Below are 14,852 nucleotides of genomic sequence, written 5' to 3'. Positions count from 1 at the left end.
ATTCCTTTATCAATATTTTATGGGTTTCAGAGTTTAGGATTTTGCCTTCCTGGTTTAGATTTTTTCTAGGTGTTTTAGATTTTTCTTCTTCCTAATGTTATTGTAAACAAAATTGTTTCTTTAACTTCTCTTTCTGATACTTCATTATCATCTTAGTGAAAAACAATAGATTTCTGTATATTAATCTTATATTTTACAACTTTACTGAATTCATTGATTTGTTCTAATCGTTTTTTGGTGGAAACCTCTGGGTTTTCTATATACAGTATCATGTTCTCTGCAAATAGTGGCAATTTTACTTCTTCTTTTCCAAATTGGATGCTATTTCTTTCTTTCTCTTGTCTGATTGCTACGAATAAGATTTCCAATACCATGATATATAGAAAGTGGCAAGAGTGGAAAGCCTTGTCTTGTTTCTCATTTTAGAGGAAAATTTTCCAGTTTTTCACTGTTAAGTATGGTGGTAGCTGTGGGTTTGCAATAAATGGTCATTCTTATGTTTAGCTATGTCCCCTTTACACCAACTTTGGTGAGAATTTTATCATAAAGGGATACTGAATTATGTCAACTGCATCTTCTGTATTTATTGAGAGAATCATGTAGTTTTATTCTTTTTGTTAATGGGGTGTATCACTTTGATTGATTTGCATATGTTGAACCATCATTGCACTCTTGTAATAATTCCCTCCTGTCCAAGATGTATGAACTTTTTCATACCTTGTTGAAATCAGTTCGTTAATATTTTGTTCAAGATTTTTGCATCTATTGTCATCAGAGATATTGGCCTGGCATTTTTTTGCAAAATCTTTTTCTGGTGTTGGTAGTGGTAGTCCTATAGAATAAATTTTGAAGTATCCCCTACTCTTCAAATATTTTTAATATTTTAAGAAGGATAGGCAACAACTCTTTTTGATACTTTTGCTGAAATTGTCCTGTGAATCCATCCTTTTTTTTGTTATTGTTGTTAATTCAGTTTCATTAGTAGTGATTCCTCTGTTCCAATTGTCTATTTCTTGCTGATCCAATCTTGGAAGATTGTATACTTCTATCCATTTCTTCCACATTATCCATTTTGTTGGCATATAACTGTTTTATTCTGTTATAATATTTTATATCTCTAGATATTGGTTATTATTTTTCCTTTTTCATTTTCTATTTTATTTGCGCCCTCTCTCTTTTCTTTCTTAATGAGCCTTGCTAAAAGTTTATCAGCTTCATTTATCTTTTAAAAAGATGACTCGATTTTATTGGCCTTTTATATGTTTTTTTGGTCTTTATTTCCTCTCTTCACTTTATTGTTTCCTTCCTTCTGTTGACTTTGATCCTTGTTCTTTTTCTAATTCTTTTAAATTGTGGTCCAGGTTGTTTGCTTGAGATTTTTCTAATTTCTTGAGGTAGGTTTCTATCTCTATATGCTTCCCTCTTAAAAACGCTTTTGCAGTATCCTATAGATTTTGGAAAGTTTTCATTTGTGTCATGGTATTTTTATATTTTCTGTTTGGTTTCTTCATTGACACATTGGTTTCCTAGTAGCATGTTGTTTACTCTCAATGGTTTTGTGTTTCCCCATTCTTCTTTATGTAATTCTTTTTTAGTATAAAATTATACTGTTTTAGAGGAGAAGGCAATGGCAACCCACTCCAGTACTCTTGCCTGGAAAATCCCATGGATGGAGGAGCCTGGTAGGCTGCAGTCCATGGGATCGCTAAGAGTTGGATATGACTGAGTGACTTCACTTTCACTTTTGACTTTCATGCATTGGAGAAGGAAATGGCAACCCACTCCAGTGTTCTTGCCTGGAGAATCCCAGGGACAGCAGGGCCTGTTGGGCTGCCGTCTATGGGGTCGCACAGAGTCGGACACGACTGAAGCGACTTAGCAGCAGCAGCAACATACTGTTTTAGTTAGTAAAAAAAGTTTGAGATAATTTCTTTCCTCTTAAATTTGTTGAGGATTGTTTTGTGCCTTAGTATGTCATCTATTTCAGAGAATATTCTATGTGCACTTTAAAAGAACATGCATTCTGCTAGTTTTGATTAGAATGTCATGTGAATATCTAGTAAGTTCAACTACTTTAATGTATCATTTAAAACCACCATTTCCTTATTGATTATGTATCTGGATGATCTGTCCTTTACTGTAAGGAAGGTGTTAAAATCCCCTATTATTATTATATTATTGGTAATTTCTCCCTTTTTGCATTTTAATATTTGCTTTATATACTTAGGTGGTTCTGCATTTGGTACATATGTATGCTAATGGATAGTATATCTTTTTGTGCATGTGTACTCAGTTGCTGAAGCATGTCCAAAACTTTGTCACCCTATTGTCTGTAGCCAGCTAGGCTCCTCTTGCCATCAGACTCTCCAGGTAAGAACACTGGAGCACATTTCCATTTCCTTCTCCAGGGGACCTTTCTGACACAGGGATCAAATCTGTGTTTCCTGCATTGGCAGGTGATTCGTTATCACTACACCACCTGGGAAGCCCTTATATATTCTTGATCCCTTTATCATTATACATGGCCTTCTTTGTCATTGGGAGTTCCCTTGTGTGTGACTTTTTTTTTTTTTTTTTTGCTGCCTTTAAAATACTCTTGTTGTCTTTAACTTTTGCTATTTTAATATAATATGCCTTTGTGTGGTCTTTTGTTGGTTAAGCTTGTTGGACTCTCTTTCATCCCTGTACCTGGATTTCTATTTCCTTTTTCAGGTTCTGGATGTGATCAGCCATGATTTCATCAAATCTATTTCTGACCATTTTCTCTCTCTCTCTCTTTTTTCTGGAACACCTATAATTTGAATGTTAGTATGGAATTCCTCGGTGACTCAGTGGTAAAGAATCCACCTGCCAATGCAGGAGATGTAGGTTTGATCCCGGGGTTAGGAAGATCCTCTGGAGAAGCAAATGGCAACCCACTCCAGTATTCTTGCCTGGTAAATTCCATGGACAATGGAGCCTTGCAGGCTAAAATCTTTGGGATCACAAAGAGTCAGACACAACTTAGTGACTAGACAGCAATGCTAGACGTTGTGTCAGAGTCCCCTAAACTGCTTTCATTTTTGAAGTTTGCTTTTATTTTTGCTTTTCTGGTTGCTTTCCATTATTCTATCTTCCAGATCACTATGCTTTCTTCTGTATCACCTGCTGCTACTGCTAAGTCACTTCAGTCGTGTCCGACTCTGTGTGACCCCATAGATGGCAGCCCACCAGGCTCTGCTATCCCTGGGATTCTCCAGGCGAGAACACTGGAGTGGGTTGCCATTTCCTTCTCCAAATGTATCACCTCTCTGTATCACCTAGTTACCTGTTAATTCCTTCTCTAGTGTATATTTTATTTCAGTTATTTCACTTTTTTTCAGTGCTGACTTGCTGTTTTTAGTTTTCAATTTCTTGTTAAAATTCTGTTTTCATATATTCTTATCCCAATTTCAGTTACCATTCTTATTACTAATGCTTTGAGCTCTTCATCTGGAAACTTATCTCTACTCCATTCATTGTTTTTCAAGTGTTTTTCTTGTTCTTTGTTGGAAAGAAATTCCTCTTTCTTCTCATTTTCTTTAATTGCCTCTCTCTCTATGAAATTAGATGAAATAGTTAGCTGTTTTGACAACCCTCAAAGAGTTCTCTTTGTATGGGGGTGTCCCTAGGCAGTGTCCCCATGTGTTCCTGGGCTGGTTTTGGTTGGAGACCTGAATCTGACATGTACACAGCTTACATCTCCCCCAGGATGTGCTGGCATCTAGCACATTGGTGAGAAGTGAAGCTGGAGATAGAGGGGCTAGTATCAGAGCCAAGTGTGACCTGGGGCTTCTCCCAGGCTCAGCGGTCATCACTGCTATAATTTGGGTGTGGTCAGGTCCCAAGTTGCTGGATCCGAAGCCCTGAGGTGTGGTTCCAAGCTGATTTAATTGCCTCTACGGTTGTGCTCTCTACCCACCGGCAATGGCTGTTTGCCCCAGAGGGGATCAGTGCTAGAGCAAGTGGACACATAGTGGGCACCTTGTGTGGGCTGGAGCATACACCGGGATGGTCCTAGGAAAACAGAGCTCCAAACAGCTCCTCATCTGTCATCTCTGTGAGTGCAGCAGTGGGAACCTTTAACCCAGTAAGATGTAGTGACAGGTCTGAGCAGCCTCTATCCCCACTAAGTATGTGCTCTCCTCAGCAACAGCAGCCCTCACCCTCATGGGGAGCTCTTCCAGAGCTAAAGGGGCAGGGATGCCCACTGGGATGTTCATGGGAAACTGAGCAAGGCCCAGGGCAACTTTGTCTACTCCCTCCACCTTCAGAAGAGGAGTAAGGAAGCCTGTGGGTACCCTCTTCATGAGGACAGTTCAGGTTTCTTACAACTCTAAGTCCAACTGGTTTTCAAACCAATCAAGAGGACTCATAGTCCTGTTGTCAGACTCCAGGATTGTGGTGCCTCATAAATGGCTTGAACCTCTCACTCCCCAGGGAAGATCTCCAAGCCCATAATATCCCCTTCCTCTTCTGTGCCCCCTGCTAGGAGCTTGGGCCCCAACTTGATTGCTTCTCTCCCCCTCCTACCCTACTTGGCATGGATCTTTCTTTACACCTTTGGTTGTAGATATACTTTTCTGCCAGTCTTCTATTTGTTTTCCGTGAGGATTGCTGCACATGTACATGGTTTTTTGATGTGTGAACAGTGGGAGGTGAGCTCCATGTTTTCCTACTCTGCCTTCTTAATCTCCTCCCTCCTCCACTTCCTTTTACTAGACAAGAACCTAATGCCTGGGAAACAGGAAAGACTCATCCCCCTAGGTCAGTCCCTTCTGAGCCCAGTTTTGTTGAGGTGCAGTGGTGAGATGCAGTCTTACCAGAGGAAGCCCCCTCTTGGACAATTTGCCATTTTTTTCCCACAAAAAACTAAGACACAGTTGGATTATAGCTCACGTTGCTTTATGTAACAGGATTCTGCTTTGTTTGTCCAAGTTGGCAAAGTTTCTCTGTGAGGACTGGGAAATCTCTGCAGCTCCAGCAGGAGGCCTGCTGTCAGAGGGAGGGTGGTAGGCAAGAGCCGCTGGTCGTCAGCCCGTGAGAACGCCTTCAGGTGGCCACTGCGTCCTAAACACAGCCCTGGGAGAGCTGACATCTCCTGGAAGGGCTGCCAAAATATTCCCACATAAATATGGAAGTCTGAGCTTTTATTAAATAGCTTACAGTTCCTGCTTCAGCAAATTCAGCCCACCGCTGAGAAGATACCCATCATGCCTTTAAAGTGATATGAAAAGGTTAGCCAAAGAAGAGAATGTTTTGGGGAATCTTCATTCCAGGGGAGAAGTCAACCTCTTCTGCAACCCCTATCTCAACTGGGAAACAAAGCTGGGAGAAACAGGTAGTTGTGAGTCTGTGTGTGTGTGTGTGTGTGTGTGTGAATCCACATTCAACATGTAATGCTGTTTTTTAAAAATACTAATTTCCTTGATTTAGGAAGGAAAATCTAAATAGAATTAGCTTGTCAACATGAAAGCATTACTGGTTATAATTTATTTCAGAATTTCAAAAGTATTTGGGATAAGGAGTCATCCTTGGCCAATAATTGGCAATATTTTGTACCCGGTTAATGACCTTTTACATATGGAGTTGAGCAGAGTCCATGAGTACAATATATTTCCAGTGTCCCAATGGGTCAGGCCTAATTGATATCATTAGAGCTCCAGTCCTTTCTCATGTGCCCTTGGAGATGTCTGTGTTACCAAGAAAGCTGCTTTTGATTTATTTTGCTTTTCTTCTTCATTCTTTACCTCTTTTCTTTCTTCCTTTCTCAAGTTCTGCTCAAAGGGCGAACTTGTGAAGGTTAAAAACCCACAATCCAACTGCAGAGTTGGAACATTCTGGCTTGCAAATCTGTTTCTAAAGTCAGGACATCTAACGAGATGCCCTTGGCATGTCTAATGGGTAGTGAGGGAATTTTTTTTTTTAAGGGGGCTGTATATGTGTAAGACACACTAAAACATTTCAGTCATTTCTCAGATGTTTCTTGTTCCTGTTGGAAGAAAAGTATCTTCTGGCTCCAGCTGCAAAACACTTGAGGTCTCTAAATGATCTTATAAAACTTTTCTCTTTTAAGGTTCAAATTCTATATCCCTTAGCTCTTATATAAGTTTTCATCCTCAGTCAAACTCATAACAAAACTTTTATAGTGATTGGTAAAGTCTTTAGGTTTGACTTATTTTTATTCAAGCTAAAACAATCCGGTAAGTATGTTCAAATTGATTGTGGTAAGTAAGCTTATGTGTTTTAGATTATTTTCAAATTTCTCCATCTGTCAAGAAGAGGGATTCTGAAAGCCATCAGCCAGAGATCATGAATTTCAGTGGATTCTGGCAGTAACCAATGTTCAATTGTGCCATTTAATAGTACAGAGTCAATTAGTGTATTTATTTCTAACAAATAGATTGCATTGAAATATTAAATGCATCATTTTGATGTTTGATTAAAGTAGATATGTGAAAAATATGCCATTCACTAGAATGTTATCCTTGAGATATTTTTGAGTACTTCTTATCTTTATAGAGTTCAAGATAGATTACAGAACACTTTCACAAGCTTTTACTTAATTGATGCTCAATCTATGTAACATATGCAGAGAATTCCTGTGTTAAATAAATATGGAGACTGACAATTAAAGAGGCCAAATAGTTTGCCTAGCTCCACACAGTTGAGCAAGAATAGAGACTAATGCTCATTCCGCATTAGCAGTCTGTTTTTTGGAGGTATACCAAACTCATAATGTGGCTTGCAAAATTGTGCAGCTTGTACAGGTCAGCTGCCCAGTCAAGGCTTTGTGTATATCGTTTCATGTTCTGCTAAATCAAACTACTATGATAAGTTTTATTTGTTTGTGTGTTTCTTTCTTTCTTTTTTTTTTCTTCTAGGTCTTCTCTGACATTCTCCTCACTGCCTGAAGTATTCTTAGTATATTAATATTTATGTTATGGGGGGAAATAAATTTTTTTTTTACATTCCCTAGTTAGCAAACAGTGCTCTTTACTGTAGGACTTCTCAAGGCCTTTAATATGCTAATAAATGTTGCCAATATTAAAGGCATGCAGACTATGAAGAGTTTGTCTAACTTAAATAATCTTGGGAGGTAAGTTATTTGCTCAAAATCACGTGATCATGCAACTTAATTAGTGATTCCACTATGCCGGCCTCTGGGTTCTCAGTTCAGAGTCTATGCCATGCCATATTGACTCTGAATTCTCTAGCAGTCATCTGTCTGTTCAATTTGGTCAAAATATTGTTTGAAAGTAAGGCAATCATAGAAAGAAGATGGCATTGAAAAGGAATTGAGATGCTGTAAAGAAATGGAGTTGCTTCCCAGCTTCCATACCAGTTGGTAATTGAAAGTGAGAGCCTTCTGAAGAGAGGGGGCTTAAGAACATATCTTCAGCTTGATAGCAACTTCTTCAGATGCAGGGAATCAAGTGTTCTCCAAATCAGTAGCAATGACCAGCTCTAATTTTTCACAAACACATCATTATTCCATATAAAATAACATAATCTATAAGATTAAAACACAAATAGACAAGCATACAACAATATCCTGTTCTCAAAGGGAAAAATTTTCTTTTACAACAGATATTTTAGAGAATATTCATATCAAAGTCTTATAAATTGGCAGAGTCTGACCATTTATACATTTCAAGAAGAGACAGTAAATGAGAAAAATATCTGACATAGCAAGTGATCACAGGGAAGAAAATGTTACCTTCAAACTCGCTATCCCTGACACTTCTGGGTTCCTTGGCTGAAGACCCTAGTCCACTTTATGCAAATTAGAAAAAGATACATCTCCTGGGCTGAAACAACTTTATAGATAAGGCATCACTTCTTCCAGGAGAGCCCAGCCCAGCCCTCTTTAGGGCTGAGAGCTTGGTGAGCTGAACTCAGGCTGGATTCTAGCCCCACCTCCTCCTTAGCTGGGTGCCAAAGTACAGTGAACTGCCTGAACAGCTGCACAGGGAGCACTTTCTACAAGGACTCACTCCTCCTCTTTCTTCTGCTTCTTTCAAACTATGATGTGTCATGCTCAGGCAGCGAACATAGCACGATTACGGACCATTACCACCTAATACATTTTTATGGCAAGGAGTGTTCCATAGACCCCCCACCCCCCTTGGGTGCAGATTATATAGCTATAGATTTCTCTGGGAGCTTCCAATTTCTTTGCTATGATGCTACATTCCCCCTCTACCCCATCGATCCTGTTCTCTGGAATTCTCTTTCTTATTCATCAGCCTTCCCTCTCTCCAAGCTCGCTTTTGGCATAGGCACTCTGACCCTCATAACTCTGCACATATGTAAGGTACAAAGAACTCCCTGGCCACGATCAACAATCAATCAATCAATCCCAGAGGCAGCATTGAATTACCTTGGTTTTATTCCCACCATCATTCTCCCTCGCCTTTATCCTTCCTCTCAAAGTGTAAAGAATCTTGATATTGTTGGGAAAACAGATGAATGGGTTCAGTTAGCAGAGATATAATACTCGTGGTGTTTCTTTGGGAGATCTGAGGGCTAAAGTGCAAAGGAGCCCCTCTTTTAGGTCAAGGAGTGGCACATGAGCTATTTGCTTTAAAAGGTATTGTGAGAATTAATCAAAATGAAACACAGGTTTGCATTCTCTTGGGGAGAGGTTAGAGCCAAAATGAGGTCGACCTGAGACTAAATCTTCGTTTGGTTGCGGACTGCATGGGAATGGACCAGATGCTTCATCTTGCAGCTCAGTTTCCTAAACTGAAAAATGGGATCGAGAGCGCCCCCCACTGGCTTTGTTGTGGAACGAAACCGAACACCGAATCTAGCGGGAGGATGTTGGCTTCCTGGCCTGGCTCTCTCTCTTGCCTCTAGCTTTTCTCTGGCATTTCCTTTGTTTGACCTTCCCTCTTGCCAGTGGCATCTCTCATCTTCGTCTGCCTTCTCTTCTCTCTGTTCTCCCACCTTCCCAAAAGAAGGTGTTATCTTTTTTCGACCTTGTTCTTTACAGGATTTTCTTTTGCAGGATGATGTCACAGCCTTTCCCCTCCTGTGAATAGAACCATTTTGATCAAGACAAAACCACCATGGGATCCCAGGAAAGGTCACCTGGAGCTGCCTTGTGTAGAACCAGCCCCACAAAGAGACCGCCCTTCATGAAGAACTTTTGAATCGAAAAGAACGTTTCTATTCATCACGGCATCTTTCCCACATAACAAGGGGGAAGTTGAAAGGCTCCCACCTGAACTCAAGGAGCATCACACTCTACATATTTTGCTTCACTGTAACCCTAGAACAGTGAGCTATTCCTCGAAAAAAAGGCTTTCATGGCCATTTCAAGAGAAATGCCTTGCAACTGATTAAGAAACTGACCCAGACATAAAGCAAGGGATGAGCTTTCTTGGGTGATTTCCCCCCTAGGGTTACTGTCCCTGGGTCACTGAGAAGCCATTTATGTTTAATAACTTTATACTGATTAAGAGAAAATAACATTCTACCCCATCCACCCCCATCTCCATTCAATCCCCCTTAGGACCAATTCAGACATTGCAAGTGAACAAATTTAGTGTTTTTCCATGGCATTTAAAGGCTTTCCTTTTCTTGCAATTAAAAATGTGTATACCATAGATTGAATATCTGGACTTCATTATACAGATCTGTGAGAGAAATGAGACTGCGTCAATGTTGAATTGGAAGGGAATACTATTTTTCATTCCTGTTTCTACCTCTGTCCTAGTTTTTTTTTTTCTCTTTTTACCCTAGACTCGTCTTTCATCTTGGCCCCATCAGATACTCTGAATTATGGTAAGCCCATCTGACAAAGCCCTGGAAAAGTACAACTGCCTTTCCAAGAATTAACATCTTCCTATGAGTTTATATGTCAATTCGGAGTTAAATTGGTAAATCCCAGCATTTTTACTCAAAAGCTATTGATTTAAATGTATTTATAGAGCAAACATTAACACTATCCACTGTCAGATGGTCACACATATGCACACTCAGACACCTCAACAACCCATGCTGACCTGTTGGTGGAGATGGCTGCTACATTTTACGAGTCCTCAATACATTAAAAGTGCTCTACACAAAGAAATAATGACTGTCAGAATTATAATAATTAGTAAATGTTAAAGGAAAGGAAAAAAAGACATTGCTACCTTGTAACAACTTACTGAAATCAGCATGTCCAATTTTCCAAGACTCAGTGCTGAGAAAAAAATCCCACCCTAGATTGATATGGTGTAGCTGTCATGGTGATTCTTGCCAGCCCAATGATATTGACAAATGACTTTTAGATTTCCTATAAAAGGGAAACAATCTTCTCTGGGATTCCTAAAGGGAGATGAGTTAGAAAGTAGACTATCCCAGATTTTAATAATTTACTTCCTATGTTTTGAGGTCTGCATTTCCTTTCCTAGTTTAATTTGGTTGTTTGGTTCTGTTTTTGAATTCAGAGTAAAATGCACTCATCTGTCAGGATTAAGCCATGTTCTTTTTCTTTCTGTGTAGATGTTCATTTAAGTCCATCCCCGAAGACTGTGCATATTTAATTCTCTAATATGTTTACTGTGATGTAGGTACCCTACTTTCATTTTTCACTTACAGGAAACAGTATTCAGTATTCTCTGCATTTGCAAATGTAGAGAATGATTTAACGGAGAAGCCAGGCTTGATTCCCTAGTCTCTACCTCAGTTCTCCCTTTTGGTTCACAATGAGGTTTTATAAAAATAAAAAATGTATTAAAATAATATACTTAGTAGATAGTGAACACAGTCATGGAATCCTAACCGCACAATTTAAATTGACAGCAGTGGGATTTCTTTATATACAAGAGTCAAGGAAAATTATGAAATCGGACCCAGGGTAAGTTCAGGGCACTAACATTCAGCAACACTTTGATATTTGCAACAGAAATGGACTAAGGACCTCTTAGTTTACCACGTAAAGTCATCTCTCTTTTCTCTTGATTTCAAAATAAGGAGCTCAGTGTCTTTGCTTCATCTTGCAGGGCTTATTAGCTGGCTAATGGACCATCTTTGCATGGTTTCATTTTTCTCATATTTCATTCAATGCACAAGGTTTCTGTATTGCCAGTTGCTCTCCGGAGAACATCAGTTTCTGAGGTTTTTGCTTCAAAAACACAAAAGTATTTATGTCTCTTCTCTGTTTGCCAGAAATTGCATAACTTTCAGTCCCCTAGTCACTGATTACGCCTAGTCCATTAAAACAGACCCTGCACTTGGCATCTATTCTACCTATATTCTCAGCAAAGTGTCAAGGGCCAGTGGGACCCTGTGCGCCTGAAGCCACAGGTCTCCCTGGTCCGTACTGATGGCTTCCTCTGTCTTGCTGAAGCACAGGGCATCCCCTCCCCCATTTGAATGGAAACCTTCACCTGAAAGTCTTCTCACTGTCTCTTCAGAGCTTCACTGACACCCGAAGCCATTCCATATTCCCTGGAATGTGTATTCGAAGCAATCGATGGGAGAGACGGAGCAGCTTTCTCTCTCTTTTATAATCCTCCATGATAATTAAGTTCATTATGATTTCACACACAGGAATCTAGAATATTCTGAGAAGTTCTCAAAAAATGCTTTTAAATGAAAATGTCAAGATCAATGAGAAACCAGTGTGTGTGTGTGTGTGTGTGTGTGTGTGAGAGAGAGAGAGAGAGAGAGAGAGAGAGAGATCTACTTACCAGCAGCCATTTCTGAGAACATATGATTTTGGCCAGGCATATTGGTAAGCATTACATGGAAATATGTGAATCATGGCCCTGAACTCCAGGACTTTAGAATTACTTTGCAGTTAGGAATCCTGCCTACAACAAGTTATTTTCCTGGTTGCAAGCCAATGAGTAATATGTTACCCAAATTCAGGTAAATGTAATTTTGTCAGAGGTCAAAAAGAATGTATAGCTATTTCTTGGGAAATGACTCATTGCCTTCTCAAGGCAGATAGCAATAAGGCCAAAGTTAGAAAAAAATGGAGTATATAAAGCTCCAGTCTTAAAGGCGTTGAATAGTAGAACGATTACTGAGTTAGGTACCTGAGTTAGAAATTCTAATCTGTTCCTGTTGTGGAGCAGATGCATGTATTCAATGAGTAAGATAAGAACAGTCTCTCTCTTTCTCTCTCTCTATATATACATATATGTATGTATATAAATATTATATTAAATTATATATTATTTAAATAATTGTATAAAATAGTGATTTGTAAATATTAAAATATTAGCTATTATCATAGAGATTTTGGAAAATTGAATGCCTATGAAGAAAACTACTAAATCAGCTGTTTTCTTCACTACATATTGATAAGCAAGCAAACAAACCAAAAGACGCTGGAAACTAGTAGCTAACAGCTGGGCTGTGTGTCAGTAATAATTAAACAAGGTCACTATGAGACTGTGATGCAATTTGACAAAGCAAGGTCACTCCAATTATGCCTGAATATATGGCAAAGTCAAGGATATCATACAGCCACAAAAATAATCAAATATCTTCCTCTATTGGTTAATATCAGTGACAAGGAAAGAAACACAGCTTCATTTCTTCCATCTCCTAAGAAAATCCAATAAAATATTCAATGCCCTAATGACCCTGTTTCAAGACAGCATGCAAGATCAAGACCCTCACTTTCCTAATCCCTTTCCAATATCCAACAGAAGCATAGACCTTATCCCAAGCCTAGCTCAACACCCCCTCACTAAGAAATGCCTTGTGTGTGCTTCTCTGTGCTCCAAAGAGTTAATACAACTTGGACTACAGGTATATTCCCTGTGCCTTTGGCTGAGACATTAAAACAATACACAGTATATATAACTTGTTTTTAAACAAAATAAGGCTCATGCTTAGAGCTATTTTATAAAAATTCTCAATTTTATCAGTCTTTGTAAAGACTCTGTTTTAGTATCCTATCATATATATGTTATTCACTTTGAAAATATATAAAATGTAAGTATTATACAAACTGTTATGCTTGCCAATTCATAAAATATGCTACAAAATTTTCTACTTTTTCTCCCCAACTTTATTGAGACATATCGGCATATAACTTAAAGTGTACAACGGAGTGATCTGATACATCTACAGTTGTCCCTTGGTATTCTCAGGGGACTGGTTTAAGGACCCACTAAAGACACCAAAATTCAAAGAGACTCCATCCCTTATATGAGCCACCTTGGTGGCTCAGACAGTAAAGAATCCGCCTGCAATACAGGAGACCTGGGCTTGATCCCTGAATTGGAAAGATCCCCTGGAGAAGGGAATGGCTACCCACCCCAGTATTCTCGCCTGGAGAATTCCATGGACAGAGGAGCCTGGCAGGCTCCAGTCCATGGGGCCGCAAAGAGCCCTTATTTAAAATGACACATTATTTGCATATAACTTAAGAACATTCCCCCTTATACTCTAAATCATCTCTAGATTGAAAATAATAATGAAAAAATCTAAATGCTATGTAAATAGTTGCAAATACAAATGTTGTCTATGTGTGGCAAATTCAAGTTTTGCTTTTTGAACCTTTCTGGAATTATTTTTGATCTTTGGTTGATTAAATCATGAATGCAGAACCACGAAGAGTTGATTGTATATATATGTCCGAAGAGTCAGACACAACTGAGTCACCGAATTGAACTGAACTGATATATCTATTCTGGGAAATGATTACCACAATAAGGTTAGTTAACCTCCATTTCCTATATTATTATCACTTATATGTGTGTGGTGATAATATTTAAGATCTACCTTTTAAAAAACTTTCAGTATATAATGCAGTGCTATTAATTATAGTCCTCAAGCTATGCATTTAGATGCCCAGAATTTACTTATCACTGGAAATTTGTACACTTTGACCAGTATTTCTCCAATTCTCCCACCCTCCCACCTCCTGGCAACCATCAATCTACTCTATTTCTGTGAGTTTTTTGTTTTTTTTTTTTTAGATTTCACAAGTAAGTGGAAACATGCAATATCACAAAATTTTCTTAATATAGTTTTATTCATGCAACAACTCTGTAAGGTAAGTATTACATATATTATATATATATATAACCACACAAGTAGTTTTCTCATTTAAAAAAATGAGTAGTAGTTAAAAAAAATTACAGCATAAAATGTAGTTAAAAAAAATTACAGCAACTGATAAGGATTGGGCTTCATTCTGTGTAATTTAGTGTTGTTGATGCTGTTCAATCAAACTTTTCTCCTTACTTTAAAATTCTTCAGGATCTAGCTTGCCTTTTTGTACACACTATGTATTAACATCTTTGTTATATTATTATAGCTTTATTGGTGGCTCATAAATCTGGTATTTCATAAACCTGATCATTCCTTTGCAAAGGTTTAAGATCTCAAGTGTGGCAATATGATTGGTTGCATTATGTGAGCAGTGTAGAGGTTAAGAGAATAGACTTGGGTGTCTAACAGCTCAGGTTAGAATCCTGGTTCTACTAAGGCTTGGCTGGCCTTGGACATTTTTTAAAACATATTTGTGCCTTAGTTACTCATATATAAGAATAGAGTTAGTGGCATTTTTTCACAAGATTGTTGCTATATTAATTAATTTAAAAATATGCATCTGTTTAATATAGTAAAATTTTCCATTTGGGGCAGAAAATTCTATTTCAGAAGTCACTGTAAATTGTCTCATAGCTAATCACCAGTTCAGTCTAGTAGTTCAAAAATTATTCCTGGAATTCTACATCCCACATGTAATTACATTTACCAAATGACTCAGCTGCCTCTCAGGTTCATCAGTTCAGTTCAGTTCAGTCGCTCAGTCGTGTCCGACTCTTTGCAACCCCATGAATCGCAGCACGCCAGGCCTCCCTGTCCATCACCAA

The 14,852-nt window shown here is 38.5% G+C and overlaps 1 long non-coding RNA gene across 1 annotated transcript; it reads right to left on the bottom strand.

Moving 5' to 3' along the window:
- Positions 1-8,392: 8,392 nt before the first annotated feature.
- Positions 8,393-11,498, bottom strand: LOC133233967 (uncharacterized). The gene is made up of 2 exons (XR_009731938.1): positions 11,403-11,498; positions 8,393-9,055 (listed from the first exon to the last, which is right to left on the bottom strand). It is a non-coding gene; the product is annotated as an uncharacterized LOC133233967 (long non-coding RNA).
- Between the last annotated feature and the right edge of the window lie 3,354 nt (positions 11,499-14,852).

Source organism: Bos javanicus, chromosome 21 (genome assembly GCF_032452875.1).
Source record: "Bos javanicus breed banteng chromosome 21, ARS-OSU_banteng_1.0, whole genome shotgun sequence".
Classification (NCBI taxonomy): domain Eukaryota; kingdom Metazoa; phylum Chordata; class Mammalia; order Artiodactyla; family Bovidae; genus Bos; species Bos javanicus.
This window is presented reverse-complemented; position numbering and strand designations above follow the sequence as displayed.